The sequence below is a fragment of the Calliopsis andreniformis genome, chromosome 2, assembly GCF_051401765.1.
Source record: "Calliopsis andreniformis isolate RMS-2024a chromosome 2, iyCalAndr_principal, whole genome shotgun sequence".
NCBI classification, from domain to species: Eukaryota; Metazoa; Arthropoda; class Insecta; order Hymenoptera; family Andrenidae; genus Calliopsis; species Calliopsis andreniformis.
In genome coordinates this window covers 1,528,909-1,551,206 of record NC_135063.1, presented here as the reverse complement: position 1 = coordinate 1,551,206, position 22,298 = coordinate 1,528,909, and the positions used below count along the sequence as shown (strand labels likewise).

The window sequence follows — 22,298 nt, the reverse complement described above, 5'->3', positions numbered from 1 at the left end:
AAAACAACAGAACAACCATTCGATCACCACTCGCTTCGACTTCACTCTTAACATGACTTCAGTCCATGCCATACAGCTCACTCATTCCACAATATTTTAAAAAATAGCAAACGTTAATACTTATACATATATTCATTTCAATGAAATGTGTTGACAATATTCGGCGTCTTGGTTTCGTCTCATATTACCAAAGAAGTAATGCGTCAAAGAGAAAAAGGAATTTACTTAAAAATTCGCGTATGTTATAATTGCGAGGGCTAATGACTCGCATTCACGGGTCGACATAAGAAAAGGCAGGAAAATGAAAAAGGAGCACAAGGGTGCAAGGAAGGGGAGGAAGAGAAAGGAGGTCTCAAGTGAGATTTCCAGACAAAGGCTACAGTTTGAGTGGTTGCTCACAGCATTGTTGCCCTTTACCCTCCACGTTCACCGATGAGACGAAGGGGTTACCTCCCTTCGAAAGCTGTGGAAACACTTTGCCACGCGAACCGGAAGCATGGTCGTTTGACGCTTCCCGAACATTTACTAGCCACTCTCTCGATTTACTGTAAACTGATCGTTCAGTGACTCACGTGTGAAATCTGAGGCTTCATGTGAAGTATTTTCGAGGATGTTTATAATGGAAAATTACAATGTTTATTTTTTAATTTATAGGTATTAATGTTTTTATTAAAAAATTAATTATGATTGCTCCATAATAAGTAAAATTATCTACTTCATAGCAGAGGATACAATTATGTAGATAAAATGTTCGGTTTGTGAAACCTGATTATTGACCATTTGCTTTGGGTATTAATAAAATGAAATTCGATCAATTTGGCTTCTGAAAAATTTAGCTGTTAATTAACTATTCTAACTAATAATTACTTGTTAAGAGGGTTAAGACTTGTTAAGAGTCTGTATAAGAAACATTTTCTTTGAGTTTCAATTTCCTTATAATGCATTTTAAATTCATCGTCCCATTTGAAATTTGTGGCAAACATTTTATTGTTGAAAACAGAAAAAGCTGTTTTTAAACATTTTGTATCGTAGACTTTAATTTCACTTATTAAGATATGTTCGTTGCATAATCATAAACTATAATTGTAAAATCCAACAAAAATGAATATCTACTTTGAAAGTATTATAAATTGCATTAGTGAATATTTTTCATATCTTCAATAAATGATTAAAAGATAAATGAAAGAATCTAACTAAACGAAGCAATACAAGGTAATAATCTATGAATAAATAAAAAGTAATTTTCTGAATATTCACAACTTTTAAGATTATATATACGTAAGCACTTTTCTCGAGTAGTCTTTTATAGCACATCCTTGGATGCATCCTCTTATTCATCTCACTTAAACACGCATATATTGTTCTGTATAACTGAATGCATTTTCCAATGTAACTCGACATTAAGGTCACGAACACTTTATATGAAATGTTTTTCTGCAGCCAATACCAAAATTCTGTGAAGTACTTTAAAACTTTAAGGAATGTGTAAACTAAAAATAGTCTGTGAATAACATAATTCACGTTCTTTTAACCACTATAATTTGCTAAATACAATACTTTTACAAACAAATGAAAGAAGCCCTCTCCCCATCTTTTGTTCAATTTCTTTTATATCATTTACAATTGAGGACCTGATCAGGTATTAAATTTTAAACATGTCGATAATGTCCGGTACCAGGTACTGGATATAATACTCGTTTAGGAAAATACGTACTAAATACTACAGTAATATACGTTTTAAAAGCGTTTATAGTTCAAAAATTAATATCCATTAATTGTAAGCTCTAGTTTTGAAAGAAATACAAAAAACCAGAGCATACATTCAGAAATTATGCACACGTAATAGAGTAGATAATAATAGTTATTTACGGGATAAGTATGTACTATTACAGTATGAAACTAATTTCCAGCATAGTCCATGTTCTGTGCATGTTTGGAATCTTTAATTAATATAGCAGTTTAAGACTCAGATATTCTACTGCTGTATAAACGCTTATCTTTGGTATGAAAGCCATGTAATACAATTTCTTGGTTCACGTACAATGTATCCTAGATTCGAATAGAAACAATGAAATGTAGATGCTTATAACAGAGAATTGCTTATTCTACGTAAGATATTTATACGAGAACATTCTAAAACGAAAATCAATTATTACGTAACATATTTTGAAATGTTATTAGTTCATACCTAACATTACACATTGAGGTCCTTCGTAACCTATTCTAATCCCTATTAGGGTATTTTAGTATTAATGGTAATTGTAATCTGGGGTTAGTTAAGTAAGAACATAGCTTCCGCTGTAGTTATGTCTAGATTTTCTTGGAAAACCGAATCTTTGGTTACGTATTAGGAAGAACGTTACACTGTCTCTCTGTTCTTTGCAAGATGGGGTTATGGTCCATGTTGAAGCGTTTATTATAACCATACAGTACCTAAATTTACTGTTAGACTATAGTTATTCTTTGAGACCTCAGTATTACTGGTTACATGCGTGCTAAGAGGAAGCACAAGTTACCGTAACAGCAATTTAGAGTCAACATTTTTAACTGTCCTTTGATTTGTTGTAATATATTCTATATACAGGGTAGCTGGAAAATCGTAGCAAACCAGTCAGGGAGTAATTCTACATAAAAAAAAATACAGAAAAAGTTTGGTATTCAATTTTTTCATCCCAGCTTTTGTTTTCGAGAAAATCGAATTTGAAGTTTATTTCTTTACAAGCACTGTTAGACATGTTGCTGCATACATAACTGTGCTTGATGAATTAAAGATAAGAAAGATACTTCTGCCACCGGCACGGTTCGAAACGGAACGGAACAGACCTGTGTAAATTCTGCTTTATCCATACACTGGTTTATCCACGCTACCCCTTTCCTGTAGCTTCCGATGTTAGCCATATATCGGTTTATCCACACGTCTTTTCTTATAGCTTCTGATGTTACCATACTTTGGTTTGTCTCTGCGTGTCTCCGATTTTGTAATTCATGATATTAACCATACATGGGTTTCTTCATACTATCTAAATCCTACAGCTCCCTGTGTTAGACAGACACTGGTTTGTCTATTATTAACAAACGTTCGAAAAACGACCAATCCTTGGTATCACGCCAAATCTCCACTCTCCCTAGGCTCGTAACGATAAAATGAAAACATATTACATGTTGCTAAAACAAGCGAATGAATAAATTGTCTTACTAATGTTTCCTAATCTATCTTAATTTACTTTCTTTACTTATGCACTACGTAGACATGACAGCGTACAGTGATTTTGTCGTATGTCTGATGGAAAATCTTATGTAGAAAACTCATAAACGCAAGAAGTTTAAACGAAAGATATTTTTTTTAATTTTTCAAACATATAGAACTGTTTCTGTTTACAAAAATTATACTAAATTATACTAATAAAAAAAATTATACTAATGTACTAAATTATTTCTGTTTACAAGAATATATTAAGTATGCATCTGTTGGCATGTAAGTATGTGAATTACATCTGATTACATCTTATCATAATTCTAGTTTTCTAACTTTAATAATAACATATGACAAGATATACAAGCTAGACTCTTTTAATTGGGAAAGATGTGAAGGTAGGCTGTCACGTTTGATTCTGCAACTATCAATTTAGCGGTTGCAACTTTAACCTTTGCATACTCTTGACTGAATTTATTATTTGAGGATTGTGACACCAAATTTTCTGGATCATTCCTTGCATCAGTACTATGATTATCACTGTAGTAAAGTCTTCTGTAGCCATGTTCTACGAATCAGATAAAATTGCGTCTCTAATTCTGAACAGCAAGTAAAATTCTTAAATACCATTAAAAGTACTTCCACAGTCTATCTTGTTCAAAGTTTCAACTTCCTTTTACAACTTGATTACTAACGAAGTATCAATTTATATGCGTTCTCAGAACAAAGTATTTTCTAAATTTTTCCCTTCTCTGTAACTTTCGTCAACTTGACTTCATGACCAGAAATAAAGTATTGAAAATGGCCAACTTTACGCTTTATACTGCAGCTGTCATAGTATGCTCATTATTAGAAGACAGAAAGTTTGCTGTGTACCCATTCAAATTTCACGAGCACCGAAGGAACTTAAAGTTTGCGCTCGTTTTGATATCCTGTTGGAAGTTAAACATTTATTACTGCAGAGACAGTCCACCCTGATCTTTTCGCATTCACCATAACTTTATTCTTTATTGTCCCCGTCTCGTGGACTGCCTACAGAATCCTCGCTTTATGAATAAAGTGAGAAGTTTCACCGCGCACATGTATCCTCTGAATATCATCCAACAACCATTCCCACCAGCAATGACATCAAGTGTCTTCTCCTCGCGCACTTCCAAACGGGAAACACGGCCTACTATGGGGCACCATGTTGCGTTATGGGTATTAAGCTGCACATAAAACGGTATTAGCGCTTCCCCCCATATGCTTTGGCTTAGTGGTTCCATTTATTCGAGTAGATAGTAAGAGCAACGTTCGTGTAGTCAACAACCTTGGAACCAGTTTAGACGTGACGGAAGGAAAAAATGACATACATTGTAGCTTTGTAACAAGAATAAATATTCAATGTCTGAAGTATAACAGATCGATTGAGTAAAGGGCAGCTGTTGAAGCAGTGGAAGTTCTACAAATTACGTTGTAGATGGTTAGAAAAATTGAGAAATGACGATTATTGGAAGTATCATCTTCTAGAGTTAGTGAATTGAAATTTGACTATTTGAACTAAAATTTATGAGGATTAGTTCAAGCAAATAATATTCTAGCTAAATTCTAGTTGTTATCGAGTAGTGCCTATAGAACATATAATATAGAAATAGTATTCTTTTGCATAGTTTATCTTATAAGAAAGGAGTCTTTCTTCCATTATATCCTACAATCGTGAGAAATTATTACTGTGGTATACTACAGTAACTAATTAAACTGGTAAGGTAGTCTTGATCTAGCAACGCCATGTAAGAGCACTAGACGTCAACTAGTTATCTTGCAGTATGATAACATTTCAGTACATATTACTATACAGCTAAACAAACAACCAAGTATCGCTGGGAAATTCTGTTAAGTCAGATGTACTCCCCAAACACTGTTCCTTCTAACTTACTCCTAACTATTCAGATCATTGAAGTACTCTCTGTTCAGAATACCTTTTCGAAATGTTATCAAACTCCAAAATGGGCTTAATCAGTATAAACAATGAAATTCCTCTCATCAATTACTCTCAGGAGAATAATAATTATGGTGAACGAAAAAGGAAATATGTTTTCTAGAATCAGTTATAAATTATTTAGTATCAATAAAGAGATCGCTACTCGAATAGATTTCCGATAAATCCAATAATCAAATGAAAGATCCCTCTTTTCAAGCTGTTTATTTAAAACTGAAGTTAAAATATAGAACTGTGTCCAGCAATTCCTATCTGTTATTTCTTTCTTCCAGTAAGGAAGAAACGTCAATCACTTTTTGAACTAGAAACGTTCGTTGAGAAGAATTCAGCTTCCAATAAGTTAAATTGTTTCGATCGATACTGAAGTGCTATCTCTGGCGATATTCAGGATCTCGTCAAAGGTCCTTTCAAGAACTGTGCATCCTTTTAGCACAGATTCTTTGCAATAGCTACGAACGCGGCTAGGCTGGTCCTCGAAAAAGCTTTTTATTGAACGTAAAGGAAAACCGCGGACGGATCGTGCAAAGGCGAATAAAGAGCAAGGGGGTTACGCCCCCTTACATTTTCTTGTTGCCCGAGGCACCCCCAAAGCATCAACTACCCCTGCCAGGCAATAGTGGACCGGCAGGGTGGTCGCAGTAACGACGCGTCGTCAGTTAATCAAGCCATTTCGTTCCAGCGAGACCGGAATGAGGATACGGCTTGAACGACCATCGATTTTCTTCTTACCGTTCTTTGCTGGAAATCCCTCCACTATGCCAATCTCGATTTCTGGGGTCACGGATTTTTTCCTCCTAAACCTTGCGATTCTGGCCTAGATAGACGAACGTATTCTTAGAAATTTTTGTTGCATGACTCTGTGTATAGGTGTAAAGTAATGGTGAAAAAGGTTTTTAATTTAGTCTCTATGACGCAAAGTCTAATATTGCTTTTGACCTTGATAATGATGGAAAATATATAGTTACTAATATTTAGCAAGCTACATGACGACAGTATGATTTAATAAAGAAAACATACTTTTAATAATTAGGCAACGAGTAATTTTCTAACAAATATCAACCTCAGTTTCTATATAAAACAAATATAAAATTCACATAATAGTAATGTTATATTAACTGTGGGCCCAATATACAATAACTATTTCAAGTTCGTAAGTTATATTTACGTAGAAAACGAACTCTATTACTTTTAGCTTCAATTGAAATACATGTATATGTATAACCATAAGTATTTCCAATTTAGTCCGAAAGAGCATTTTATTTATATGTATATTTCAAATTCTGCTCTTCCACAACTGTCTCTTTTCAATGACTTATAACTGAAATCATTTGTTTATACCATGAAAAGAAGTATATCGCTGGTTAAAGTAAATTTTAATTACTTTTTAACTACTTTAACTATTTTACTAAATATCAATTCATTTAAAATACAAAAGCATACAAATTACATTTCTTGTATTATTCACTTTCACCAAACTTATATTACGAAAAGTGTTCCACGATATGCACATTCGTATGAAATTAATAAAGATGAAAAAATGACAAGCTTAGATGACTTGAAAGTCCTTGTAATATTAACATCACTGTAGTGAGTCATAACGTATGAAATCTCCCTACAGGTACATGCAATGAATTCTAATGCTTGGCATTTAATGCTTCGACCATTGTGTTACAAGAAATTATTCCAGGCTTATAATGTTAATATTTTCGTGAAATTATTCTATCATTCACCGTTTATATTATTAAATAGAATCAGATTTTGAGGCGCACTTGTTACTTACATTGACTTTTTCTGTGCTAGCAATATATGTCTAAACTTATATTTTTTCTTCAAGTAATGGAGTTTGAATACATGTATGTAATACTTAAATATGAAGTAAAAGTATTATTGTGTGTATAAATATTGATCCAAACTATTAAAAGAATATTGACTAACAATAAGCCCGAGATTCTAGACATAAAAATAAGACGAAAATTAAGAATAATGATTTCGCGTTTGAAACTTCATTTGTTAGTTATAAGCGTTTAAAAATCTAGCGGAAATCACCAGAAATTAGCCCGAGGGGATGCCTCGAGCAGTGGTTATTCGCATGGCCTTGATGCAAGGGAATGCCATCTCACCTTTCTTATGTCAGGACTACACAACCATGCGGATAACCACTACTCGAGGGATCCCCTCGAGCAAATTTCTGATTATTTCTACTAGATTTTTAAACGTTCATAACTAACAAACGAAGTATTGACTAATTTATTATGTAAGTTGATGCAGAACATAAATGTACGTTAGATATAAAATATCTCTAATAATAACTCCTTATCCTTATTCATGTCTAATTTGAGGCCTGATATATTACTGTTTTTCATTTTAAGTACACTTCTCATTTCAATATTTACACTTCTTTTGTAACGAAAATACAGTTGATACGTAAGCACAGTCAACTTTAATACTAGCCATATTGAACGAAAAACAGCAATACTACAAGACTGCAATTTTGCATTTGCTAGAAAGAGTATGCAGCATTGTGTGTCTGCCTGTCCAGTGCAAAATCGGACTCTCGTACTGTTGCTGTTTTTCGTTCAGCATGGCTAGCACTGGAGTTGGCTGTGACGTAGGCAAGATGTTAGATGTGTTTCCTTCTTTGCTATTGGTTCGTACCATTTTCTTCTGACACTTTTACCCATAGTAGATTATATTGTAATTTAAAGAGTTAAATTAAAATCTTGTATGCCTTTTATTCTAAAAAGACGTTCACACTCTTAGCTCGATCCGGTTGCTACTTGCTTTACGCTGGTTATATTTATATATAATTATAAAAAATAAGTTATAAATTAAATAATATATCGCATTATAAATGTGACTAGTTTGTTATGTTTTAAAATTAGCTTAACAAATTGTATCTTAAAATTGCATATAATGTCAAGACAATACCAAGACAATACAAGTTTCTTTCAACCAAGACCAAGAAAATATATGAATTTTCAAGATTTTTCAAGAGCAAGACAATATTCTTACTAATGTTTTGTCTTGACTTTCGAGTAGCACTAATAATGATATACATAACCTTAAGATAATATTTGACTCTCAATTTTGCTGTAAATCGAATCGTATCAAAAATAAAATTTATTTTCAACTAAATCTGTCAACGCCAATAGAACTGAAAGATAAAATAATTAATTTTGTAACGATGGGTAGACCATATCGTTATGGAAGAACATCATTTTAAACATTTATGTATTAGCATGATTGCTAAGAAAGTAATTACTTAAAATTTCAATATGATCAAATATTTCAGGTATTTATAGCGTTGTAGTAGATATGTTTAAAATGAATAATTTCATTTCCAAGTCTAATTTTTTCAGGCGAAACTAATTTCAAAGTCATATAATTATATACCTCTAAATGCATTTTAACATCGCCTATAATACGCAAGGAAAAAAGTATGCACTTCCACACACCAAAACATTGACGAGATTAAAATATCCAGGAAACAGTGACCTTGGAATAATAAGTTCCTATGCAACATCCTTTGGTACGTTTGAAATGAAGCTGAAAAACCTTTTTATATAATCGAAACTGAAAGAAATAATTTAATGTACTACCTTTAGGCAAAATACTCGGTTTAGCCTTTTGAAGACAAAATGTCCGTATGATTTTGGGGCCAGAGAAGAGCTCAAAAGGGTGCTTCTGAATTAGGCGGTCAGTCCACTTGATCTTAAGGTCAAGGAAGGCTCGTCCTGTGGTCGGCGGTTGTACACAAAATGCACACGATATACCTTTATCGGGTTTCATTGTCATTGAAATCGTCCGGCTGGTCTGTAAAGGAGGAAGGAAGGAAAGGACCTGTGCAATTTCCGGTGGCGTTGACGATGGCGGAGGACACTAACGGGAGACAAAGAGAAGGAGAAACGGGGATTCGTCCTAGGGGAGAGCTGCAACCCTCGTAATCCCAGGACTGAAAGCCTCGTTTAATATTTATGATTTATTTCGGTTTAATTCGATGTGCAAACGGGAGACGCATTTATATTCAACGATGTTTGCGCACTAAATCGTCAAACAGTTTCTACCATTTCGTAGACGTATGCAAAAGCAAGGATAAATACACTGGAAATTTTTAACAAATAGTAATTCTTTTACATGTTTATCTGAACTGTTAGTTAATTGGTTACTTTATTTGTGTACATTAGTTATGGATGGTTTACTTGTTTTGTTCATTTTATTGAGAGATTGAGGTTAAAGGCCACTTATATAGGTTCAGCTAACATACATTTATACAATAACCTTTAAATGATTTTATTCACTTAAGTATATGAGCTTTGAGAAAGAACTTACATTCAAATTAACCTTAAATTGAATGAAGTAGCAACTTATTAGACTGAATTTATTCTTAATCAAATGAAAAGTAAGTTTCAGAGGAGTGTTCTGGTGGTTTGGCAAAAGAAAAATAAGCAGTATTCGGCATCCTTTTTTTGATCAATAAATGCTTTAGCTTTGTACAAGTTTCATAGTACACGAATGCATCTTTATAACATACAAAGCATTTCTTTTATCAATTTATATTTAAGGTTTTTAATATAAAAATGCGCTTTTCAATAAAGCGCCTTTAACCGTAGGTCGATCAGTGCACAAGTCCGCCCTCCCGCGATTAAAAAAGTACTCTTTCCTAGGGAGATAAATTGCAGGTCGCTGATTTTGTTACCCTTTGACCTTTTTCTGGCTTCTAGCTACAAAAAATATGAGATTATCAAATTAACAAGCTAAATTTGCTCCGTAAGTAGGATCGTAAAATAGCTAAATCTTCCAAAAATGTCAGTACTATTGATTGTAAATATAATTTCTTTGATCTCTATCCAAGTAGTAAGAAAAAGTCATTTCTACTGGTACAGATTTCACATGATACACTAAAGCTACATGTCGATTATCAGAATAACCAATTATTTGAATTTCGACACACAATATACCTACCTGGGTTCAAAGGCTGTAATAACAATGATGTTCATAGATAAAAATAATTCTGAATATAAAACTATGCATGATGACGATATTATTTCATTCGTATTTGACAAACATGATAACATAAATGCAGATATGGCAGGAGATAAAATTAGCTCATGTACAACGCTAACATCCAGCGATGTTGAAAATTTATTGACCATTGCAATGGGCAAAATATCAAAAAGAAATATATATATATATAATTGATAATAAAAATGTTTAATTTATGCTTTTGTTAGACATGTATTTTTGCGTAATAAATACTCATTTCCGAAAATTATTTAATTTATAGCTGATTTATGATATGTTTATAAATTTGGTTCTTCCACACCCATTAATCAAAAAATTGCTTATTCGAACGGTGTTGTCTGCAAATTAGTTCGGATAATCGATATTCTAAATGAAAATTTACATTCAATTGGCAAATCCAGGTCTATACAAAATGCCTTCAGTCATTTCCTATTTATTATTTTTTCTGTGTAAAAGGAAAAGGAAAGCGTGAAAGGTGTAAACAATATATCACTAATATGTGAAAGAACGCAAGATTTTTACATTTTACTTATAAGAAACAATTTACCTAGCACTCTTTATTCTAAGTAATTTGAGGACTTATATAATATGTAGACGATATCAAGCAGTCAGAATGACTAGAGTAAGTATTTATTCCATACTCTTATTTTACATACATTATACTTTTATACCATACATATTATTTCTTTAAGGTACGTATACGATAATTATTATTCAGTTGATCTTGTCTTGTCTTGAATCGATATACTACAAGCATCAGACGCTAACCTGCATAATTAACAAACATTTTAATATTAAAACAGGATTTCAAGTAAAAGTCGAACAATTAACAATATATTATAAATGTAAAACAAGTCTTAATCGGCTGTTAGTCTCTCTCACTACCTCTGTGCTGAACATCATGAACGACAAAAGACCCATCAAGAAGGAGCGATAAATTTTAGCGACATTACAACCGATTTACAAGTGAAGGCGGTTCTACTGAATCGTCATCGTCATTGTTTCAGCGACAATGCCTGATAGAAATGCCTTCACCCTCGCATCCGGTTCCTTGCAAACGCCTAGGGGAGAGAATTGCCCCTGGTATTAACTCGCGTAATTGAGATTTATTAATCCAGAGGCCGTTTGGTGGCCACGTTGCTGCAAGCGTATCCTCTTTTTTGTGGCGACCTTTATCCTGTAACTTTATTGTTATCCTGGGTTATGAATTTATGTCCGGAATTATACGTGACAATTGCAGCGTCCCTGTTATCGTATTATCGAATGCATAAAAGGATTTTTTCACTATTAAAGTACCCTCTGAAATACTATTTACTTCGTTTGATGCTTTTTCACAGTTGATTACTCGGTTATTACAAAACCAGGAATTATTGTAAATAAAACTCAGGAAAGTCCATTCAGTTAGTATTGTGTTAGTACTTTACTTCAGGGAAGTTCCGCCTTTTGATTACGTACAATAAAAATGAAAGTTTTATCTTCTTAAAGAACTCGAAGGTAAATTCCACATTTGATAATGAGAATTTTTTAATAAAAAGCTCAGATAACTGTATTGCTAAGTGGTATTTTCATAATATAAATTTTGAACTAGGACCTATTAGAATTCACCTTCGTTAGTTTTTTATATTAGGTATTAGTTCCTAGAATTTTACTCCTCTTAATATTTAGGTAATATCTTTTTGCTTTTGCATTATTTTATCTACGAAAGTGTGCGGAAGTGTACTGATCAATTATTTAAAAAATACAAAGCTTGTACAATTCTTTTCTTGGTTCTTGAAATTACATAATATCTTTTCCTTTCATCTTTCTCAACTTTCATTGCTTGGAATATTCGAGGAATAAGTATTTAATATACATATGTATAATATGTGCCTATACTTTTATACATGTATAAGAGTTACATGATATGATAAAACCACATTTATTTAAGTATCATTCCGCCAAATATTCTATATTCTCATGTCTCATCTTCTCATTTAGATTCAGATAATTGGACCCGGATAGGTATATTCATTCATTTTGTTTTATTTTAATCCTGCTACTTAGCATGAAATATAATACTTTGCAGTAAAACTTAACATCTAGGTCAAACATATCTAAAGATGATAGTACAATGTAATTTATAGATTCTAAATGATGAAAGTGCAACAAAAGAATCTAATAATATATATATATATGCCGAAAATTTTATATATATTTATTTATATTAGATATATGCCGAAAAATTTAAGTCAGTTTGCAATCAAGATCAAACCATATTTTTGGTGAACTTAATCCTTCTTCTCTTTGCCTTTGTAATTTCTGCATATCTATACTATGTTACTTAATTCATTTTCAATAACTGTGACAAATAAAATGCAATAGGTATACATTAAATATCAGAAAAGTTAACATCATTAAAAAGAATGAAAATTAATAAATGAAAAATCCAGAAAACTATATCTGTGATCGTAATGCAAAATGACCTAAGTCACATATGTACTTCTATTTTCAAGATACTGACGTTTAAAGCTTTCAACTCCAATACTGTCTTATGAACTTGTATTTCCTTGAACCCTTATTTTTAAGTGAAGAAGTTCTTTTTATGCCCTTTCTACTTTCTCAAAACATAAATTCTATATTCTAGATTCGAACTAAGGCCTTAACACTAATTTTTTAAAAAATGTGACATATAGACAACCTGACTTATCGTCTCAGTGTACACTTTTACTGTGAAAGGAAATTCTATATTCTCGGAATTCAACCAACCCTAACTGTTCAGACAGAAAGGTATATAAAAAAAAACCGATCTCAATCGTTTAAATCGCTCCTTCCGTCACGTATAGCGTTCCCGCATATTACCCTACGACCTCCGCTTAAACGATTAAATCTATCGGATTAGCAATACTGGTGGAGTTCCAAACATTGAACGGCGTCTCGGTGATTAAATCCGTTTTCATCGCCAGCCATAACACAAACGAGACAAAGCGATCCGTCATCCAGCCGTTTAATGAAAGTCGCGATCATAACTTAGGACGGTTAGGCTTAAGACATCGAGGAAGGAAACCGAGGCGGAGTCGAAGGTGGAAGTTGAACGCTTAATCCAGCAATATGAAACTCCCCTGCGGCCTACCCTCTCGCAATTCTCTTCAGTGGCCGATCTTCTGCTTTCTTATGTCTAACAAAGCGTTATGTCTCGTGCCTTTAAATATTTCACGAGACATGGCGCGTGTTTTGGGTATAAAATCGAATTTCAATATACGTTAGAGAGTTTACAAAATATAAGTCCATGTATTTCGATTTTTTCAATAGATGTTACATATTCTCATAAATTATCGGTAAACTCGAACTAGAGTAAATATCGTCCACAGATATGAATTGGATATTCTGGAAATAGTAGTAGGGGAGAGTCAAGCAAAAGTTGTTTCGTTTTGCCCACCGAACACAAGGGTGTTGAACAACAGGTATTAGAAAATTTAAGAGGTGATTCTATATGCTAAAATAAAGACAGACAAAATTGCATTTCAGGCTTCGTATCCGAACTATTAATTATGTATTGAGAAAACATCTAAAATACGTATGAAATGTGTCTGACTCGAGACGTATTCTATTGAGGTCAGTGTGTCTAACTTGACTAATGCACGTCGGCAGTAGAATAAGTCTCAAATCAGACATATTTTACGCAATTAGACGTTTTTACAATAATTAATAACTCTGCAACAAAGTCCCAAATGCAATTTTGTCATTCCTCATTTTAATATGTAGAATCACCCCTTCTAATTTCTGACACCTATTTTTGGATACTCTGTACGTACTACAAATAATTTGTAATTATCCTCTTCTTAAATATATGTATGCATGAACCTATTTCAAAATCTCAGATGTAACATGAATTTTGTAACAATTTTGTTAAACATGCTACTATTCCGTGAACAGAAAAAATTAAGCAAATTTTTCATATTAACTAATTTTTAAGAATTTATTTAGTAAGTAAACGACTGAAATAAGAGTATGACGAAGAATAATAAAATTATATGAGATATGACTCAAATGCAATGCCCAGATTGAACTTTTTGATTAAATCGTACATAGTTATAAAAGATTCGTCTACATATTGACTATTGCTCAAGGAAAATAAAAAAGAAACAAACTCAACAGAACAAACCTTGTATAATTGCATATGATAAATATTTAATGCAAATTTCTCTTACGAAATTAAATCTAAATCTCTTTCTTTTCAATATCGATATCTTTCATACTTCTCGTATTTACATGGAAATATGAATAGCGTAGGTTCTTGAGAAGAAATTCGTCAACTAAAGTTTGAAATAAAAACTTATAATAAATAAATTTTTAATCAAATAACTATTAGTTTTTATTAATGTGACTATATTATGGATTTATGGTGCAAATGAAATGAATTATCGTCCTACGAAGGGTCAGTAAAAGAAAAGTTTGCAACTGTTAGACGAAAGTCCAGCTTCCTCGGAAAACAGATGTTATCTCACACAGGATCTAAAAAATGTACCGTGATAAATAACAGGCTTCTGTGTTTATTGTTGCAGAGGGATGGCGAGACGCGGTGTTGGGGACCCCGCGTCGTTTATTGGGGACTCTCGGCAGTCTCTCCAGGGACAGCTCGCCATATCCTGCCACGGTAAGTCGCCGTATTGTTTATCCTGTGTCAGTAAAACTCGCAGAGACGGCACTCGTGATATTTACTCTCGTCCAATTACTGTACAAAGAATTACAGCAAGGAAAATGTAGAATTATAATGAATCGCTGAAGCTCTGATTTATTTTATAACTTGCCTTGTATAATTAGCAAGGGAAGTACGTTGTGTTTGATATAAATGCAGCGTATTACATATTATATATAATATTACACATTTGTGAAATCTACAACTGACTTTACATATCTTTGCGATAGCAAAAATGCATTATATATCTTAGATAAAAATATATTTTTCTATAAGTGAATCTAATCATCAAAAACTCGACTTTGATCTTTCTATAAATATGGTACATTTTTAACATGAGTATTTCTTACTCAGTGCAAACAGGAGTAATGGGAAACGAAATGAAACTCCAATTTGATTGAGTAATTGAATTTGAACCAATAATTTCATTGGAGAGTACATTAAGTGGCTATGTGCATACGCAAACAGGAATATATAGATCAAATGTTATTTTATATTACATAGACTGAAATAACTATTTCACAATTACAATATTACGTTTTATGACAATTATTTTGATAACTTGCAATTTATCTGCAATGCATTTTTCATCATTTTTCAATGGTTATTTTTCGACAAATTTAAATTTTGTAAGAAAAATTACACAAACACATGGCAATCCTACTGCTTTACTTGAGTTTAACGAAAACAATATTTTTTTGTTGAAAGAATAATAACAGGTAACTAGAAAAATTATTTAAAATCGAAATGAAAAATTACTGCAAAGGCTAAGGCTAAGTTAAAAAACATGTGAAATGTTACACTGTATTCATCTATTATTTTTTATAATGACATAATAAATAATAAGTAAATAAATGTCACTTGTAATTATAATAGCACCGAGAGAAGTAGCAATATGAAGCAAATAATTAAATTTCAATTCATTACTGAAAATTAATTACGTAAATAATGATTTAAAATTAATATTGATGACATAACATACTCCAAATATACGTTACTCACACAGTTTTTTCAAAATTAATTAAAATTAAAGAAATAAACTTAATAATTTTAATTATAAATGCGGGCTGGGCTTATCAAAATAGCATCAAAAACAATAATTCCATAAGTAATGTAAAAATTATTTTTCGATTTGGAAAAGAATAATTTCAAATTTTTTTTGTTTACATTTAATATTTTGTAGCATAATACTGATTGCTAATTCAAGTAGTTTACTTCTAATGACATATAAATCCCCATAAATATCTACGCAGAACACAAAATCTTCTTACTGTAACCATTGTTACAATTACATAATAATCCACCTAACTAACACTACAATCATATAAAAGTCTGTGTGACTGTGGAAAATTTGATTTACAAAAACATTAACTAGAATACTGCCCTTACATTACATGACTTCTACTACGCTCTTTGTTTTTTACCAGCCAATCGTAGTTCTAGTTCCTTTTAACAACTTTCTTAATTTTAAGGAAAATGTAAGACATTCATTGTTAATATTGACGTTTCTGGGTTCCTTGATATTATATTAAAAGTTTTATTAGGTGATTTTATAATAATACACTACTGATAAACATTACTTCTTTTTTCATCTTCTTTGCAAAGTACCTTCAACTACTTCCCAATTCCTACAATTTAACTTCATATTTTCCACTGGCTTATCTTTATTTAAGCAGTCACGAACTCAACCTTTCATAATTATGAAATGTGATAAATAAAGATGTGTAGGAATTTGATCAATAATTTGAAATTAGTCCTGTATCAACTAATCCCATGGATAGATGATACTCAATTATCATCTCCGAGACGTGAAAATTAATCAAATTTGTTTGTTACTCTCGTCACTTTGGCTCAACCATGTTCGTCACCTCGGGGTAATGGTGTCCTCTCAATAGTGAAATGTAAATGAAAATGTGGCCGTCACCCTCGCGCATTTCGAATTGCCAGAAGCAAGGATCTACTCGATGCCTCCGGCTGAAATATGCAAATGACACGCAACGCCGTCAGATACGATCTCGTTACCAGTGCAACCGAGGGAGGATAATATTTATCGTAGGGAGATCAAGGACCATGATAGTTATCGTGTTCTGAGATCATTTCCTCTTCTTTTTTTGGCATTTTATCGATCATAAAGTTCATTTTTTCCACTTTCAGTTTACTGACTGAATTGTAAATGTTGAAATAATTGATTATTAATTTTTCATAAAATAAGAAGAAACGCAAAAGCTAAGACACAAAACTGAATTCAACATCTGCATTAATTAAAAAAAAATTTGTCCCTTAGTCTACTAGTAAGTAGTGACACATCGCGGTATATAACATCAATACTTATTGTATTATCAGCATATCATTAATACATATAAAATTGTTACCACATATTCAATGACTCTTAAAACAGTTGCTATACTATTTTTTGACAATTATGCAGTTTAGGGGATTCGGCTTCGATAACTTTGACCTTGACATATGTTGTCGAGTATACTCTCCTGGATCTCCAGGAGATCCAAGGTAAAGTTATTAGTCTAAACTAAAGTTATTAGTCATTAAAAATAGAATATTTTACAAGCGACCATATTTACCAAAATGGTGTTATAATGGTTGTAAGTGTTAATCATGCCAAGTTCAAGGTCATCTGACCTGAATCTCCTAGATTGCATAATTACTATTTTTTGATATTGCGTTTCGTTTCCAACACAATTGAATTTGAATATTGACAAAATACAAGTATAATTTTAAAATACATGAAGTTAAAAGAACACAAACAGTCTGACCACTGACTCTGTCCTACTATCAGTAAAAGCGTCCCCCTCTCCACACGCACATATGTAGGTACACAATCCCCGAGCGCTTGAAATTGTATATTCACGTACGTATAATCTGTATCAGATAATGTGGAACATTTTTGGAGGATGGATTCTAGACACGAAAATAATGAAAAAAATTCATGTGTTCAAGAGACTTAATTTTTTAGTTATACTTGTCTTATACCACATTACAATGTGATTCTTTCTTTAAGATTCACGACTGTGCGCTACTCATTTAAATGACCAGAATTATCTCTGAGCCTAGTATGACGTTAAAGCTCGAATGGTGGATAATTTTACATGTAGCAACGTACAGAGCGAATATGGGTCCGAATGGTTAGCACACTCTGCTGGCAAGTAATGGGCCAGCGTTTTAGGTAACATAAAATAGCGTGTAACTAAAAAGCTGTGCGTTTTTGGACATATGTGTATAAGACCTTTTTACATCACTTTTGCGTTTAGAACCTATTATCCAAAAGTGTTTCATATTTTTCTTACTTTTTAAGGGATTTGAGCCAGCAACTCTTGCAACAGACTATAGCGCAGCACAAAAGACCCATTTCCGAGCAGATGTGCACATGAACTTTTTTCACTGTCTATCTATGTAGAACATAGAACCAACTATTGTAGAACCAACCTTTCAAGAGTGTCCCACATTTTCTGATACCCCTGTATACATGCCTATGTATTTCAATATACACTTACTTGCTTAAAATTTAAAATCATTTTTGCACAAACTAAAAAGCCATGTTAAACAATTTTATTCTATACTTTTGACTCATTTCTTTATGTCCAGTTATTACATTCCGTTTATACCATTAGTTTTTAAACACCCTTTTTAAATATACATTATACTAAAATTAAGTTAAATTAAGGTTAAATTCTATCTCAAATACATTTAATCAGACATATTGAAAATCATATTTGAACAGTGAAATACTACATGAAATAATTGTAGTAATCTTTTTAATTTCATTTACTGTTCATTTAACCCTTCATTAAAAATGTCTGATTCCTACTATTCACAAAAGTACGTTAATGTTTCTGAGATTATAGATTTGTTTACATTCAATGTGATGGAACTTTAAATAGAAAATGAAATGAAATCAACTTCGTATTTCTCTTTAACTTTTCGTTTAGTAATGTATAATATTTTTAGCAAATAATTTTAGAAGAACATACATGCAATATAGGGAAGAAGGTGATTTATCACTGTACTGGGTAAAATGAATATGATACCGGGAAAAAGTTCCGCAACACTTGGAAGAGTGGATTACGGTATGACATACCGTCTAGGGCAGTCATGATCGTTGAGATAGAATAAGTGGATTTCCCGGATATTGCTTAACACTTGCTTGAACATTTTTATGATTCTGTTATCTGTCCGTGATTTTACACACATTGTAAGTTTTACTCGGTTATATACAGCCTGAACAGAAAAGTGTAATAGTTTTTGCAAATAGAATACATAGATATCATAAATTCAAACTATGAGACAATTTTTTAGACAATTTTCTATTTCAATTATAAACTGAAGTTTGGATTCTAATTATATTTTAAGATATTCTTATGAATTCGACTTACTTGGAAAAGCATCGCACAGACTTTTATATATCTAATGACAACTTTTTATACATCGAAAATAGTTAGAAATACAAATCACCACGTGATTGGTCATAATAGGAAAAAGTTAAAATTTGTTGAACAATATGTCAGAACCCAGCTCCATATAGTTATTATACGTATCGAAATTTCATTGTCAACATAAAGAATCTTAAAATATTTATATTTATTATTTTATATTAAATTTGTATTAACTTTGTTAAATAATTTGTAAGAAAAAGGAATTCACAGCTATAAATTTTTAGTACTTTCTTTACATACATTTATATTCTAAGACGTCTTGTTTATAATTGAATCTGTCGTTAAAAAATAAATAATATTTGGAATTTAAACCTGTCATTTACCTACAACCAGTAGACTTTCCTAGCTGTTGCATAAAATAAGTCAAACCTCTAATCCTGCAGACTGTTTTTATCACAAAAGTGTGGATAAATAGTATCTGAGACTACGAATAGCACTTCATATACACATAAACAGGTTTTAAGTATAAAAAGAATAATAATGCTGTTGTAAACTATAACGTTAGAGAACCCTGTATAAGTACCTCTATAGGTACGAACAATATACAACACTTATTGTTAATACATATTAAACTTTCTATTACTTCATTTTTGTTTCTTTTCCCTTGTTTTAACTTCAGATTGCAGAATCTACACATATTTTTCCGCTTTATATCATAGATCACTGTGGTTTTCTCCACGATTTATATATATTTATTGCAGTAATATTTATATGAAATCAAAAGAGTAATACAAATAATCGTGTTACTCAATCATTCGAAATAATAATGTACGCATGAATGTATTCCAGAAACATGCACCAATTGTTACAGTAATATGAACAGATTATTACGTTCATTGCGGATGAAATTAATATTAATACATATAATATTATAACAATAACGTAATTCTATATTGCATAAATGATAGTTATTGGTAATCAGAAAACAAACTCCATTAGCAAACTATAAACAAACGATTAAACTACTAGGTGTTGTGAATACAAAAGAAATGTTTCGTTATTCTATTTCAGATTTTTTATTTGTAACTCTATTATATTCTACATATTAAATCTATTCTAATTTTTCCTTTTTAATTATTCTTCCAGTATCTGTTTTATTCGTACATATTTTCAGAGTTACAAAGAATATTTATTTCCACGTTAGTAAATTATAGTAAAATTCAATTAAAGTTCCATGTAGCTGTTACGAGACGAGACGTGAACAGCGGGAGAGGCCAGTGAGGATAGACACATTTCCAAAGAACATAGTAATTGAAGTGTTAGTTGATACAACGTATAAAACTGAAGCGATGTGGTGGTAGAGATTGTCAGATAGAATTTATGCCGACTTACGGATTCTATGAGGTTAAACTGCAGACTCGAAAGAAAACTTTAGCCCAATCTAACTGAACAGCAACCAACTCTGACGAACTTGACTGTCAACATGACAGGAATGTTCTGAACCCGTTAGGGCTAAAATTTCGGGGTTTATATAGGCCGAAAAATGAGTGGGGATTCGTTGGAAATTTCCATATATAAGGAAATTTCCCACAGTTAGTACAGCGTCATGGTTGCTACTCAGCTGCTCGAAATCGCACTTCCATTAAAATAAACGAAAGAACGAGAGTGCTAGGGCGTTTTCTTTTAACAGGTAGGGACTCAAATATTTGAGAGAGTAACAGAAAATATTCTCCATACATAACACAGCAAATAGGAAATGATTCGTTTTGATATTCAATTAAAACCAAAAAGGATCAAAATGAGATCTTTTTATGTTTATTTAATTTTCTCCTTAGTGGAATTTTAATATCATCGTAAAATACCAGATAGGTCACAGCGCAAGTTTGAAATAATTATCATTCTCAAATAGGTCAAAGGTTGTGCGTATGAATTCATCGATTGCACTTGAATTAGTAACTGTTTCCGTTGACGTCATTTAAGGTACTTACATCTATATAGGTATTTACATTCTACATTGGATGTAAGTGTTGGAACTGTTAGAAGTAAGTTCGCTACAACATGTGAAATATAATTCAGAGATTATGGTGGCTTCGAGAATTTATGATTAAAGATTTCATAAAAATGTTTCCGTAAATGTATAGGTAAGAGGAAATGTAGTAAGAGGAAATCCCTGATGAACTATTTATTATGTCACTTTCGATTCAAAACTTTTCTAAATTATTTCTGTATATATCATTATAACTTCTATAATTCTTTGTAGGTGTTTATTCTATGGTCGTAAGATAAGACAGCATAACTCACATATTTCTAGTTTCGAGATACTGACATTCAAAGTTTTATATCTTGTCTCTTTTCCTAAGAAAAAAATTCCTTCTAATCTAGTTTGCTTTTGTTAAAAATATTAATTACATCTCGTAGTTGTCAATTAAAAATTAAAGCATAAACTCAATTTTTTAAACATATGAAACTTATGTATGCCGTTTTTCTTCCAAGCCACAGCATTATCTCTACTTGTACAATTACTACTTCTCGAATATCTTTATTCTTTCAATTGTTGTGATTAAAGCTTTTATCAACTCTTTTTCTGAGCTGGAATATCTCTTGTTTAGTCTAAATAATTACAGTTACAGCAGTATTGAAGAATTCGAATTTTCTAGAATTCTCTTCTGCGTAAATTTCAATTATATCAGCCCTACTAGAGTCATCATCCATCAGTTTTATATTCCAATGTTTGATACATAAAAAGTTTCATTATCAGACCCTTCAAGGTTTACTGAAGTTAGTTTTAAATTTGATTCAGTATGTTGAATAATTCTTTACCAAGATCGGTTACGTGTCTCTGGTAAGCAGAAATAACCGTACAGTACGTGTTAAACCATAGTCATTATGTATCAGTGGGAAGCATCAACCAAGAAAGAAAGATTGTTTGAGATAAAAAATATAACACTAGAATTCTACGGCAAATTACACTTTTAACGCTTGTAAAGTCCTTGTTGTTTAATAGAATACACTTATATTATCAATTCCCTTATTATAAAAGAA

At 31.9% G+C, this 22,298-nt stretch overlaps 1 protein-coding gene across 1 annotated transcript in view; it reads left to right on the top strand.

Moving 5' to 3' along the window:
• The first annotated feature begins 14,741 nt into the window (after positions 1–14,741).
• Chat (Choline acetyltransferase) overlaps positions 14,742–22,298 on the top strand; it is a 137,183-nt gene continuing 129,626 nt past the window's right edge. Inside the window, exon 1 of the mRNA XM_076387686.1 lies at positions 14,742–14,826. The gene's annotated coding sequence lies outside the window, so the exon portion shown is untranslated. The remainder of the gene's footprint in view (positions 14,827–22,298) is intronic.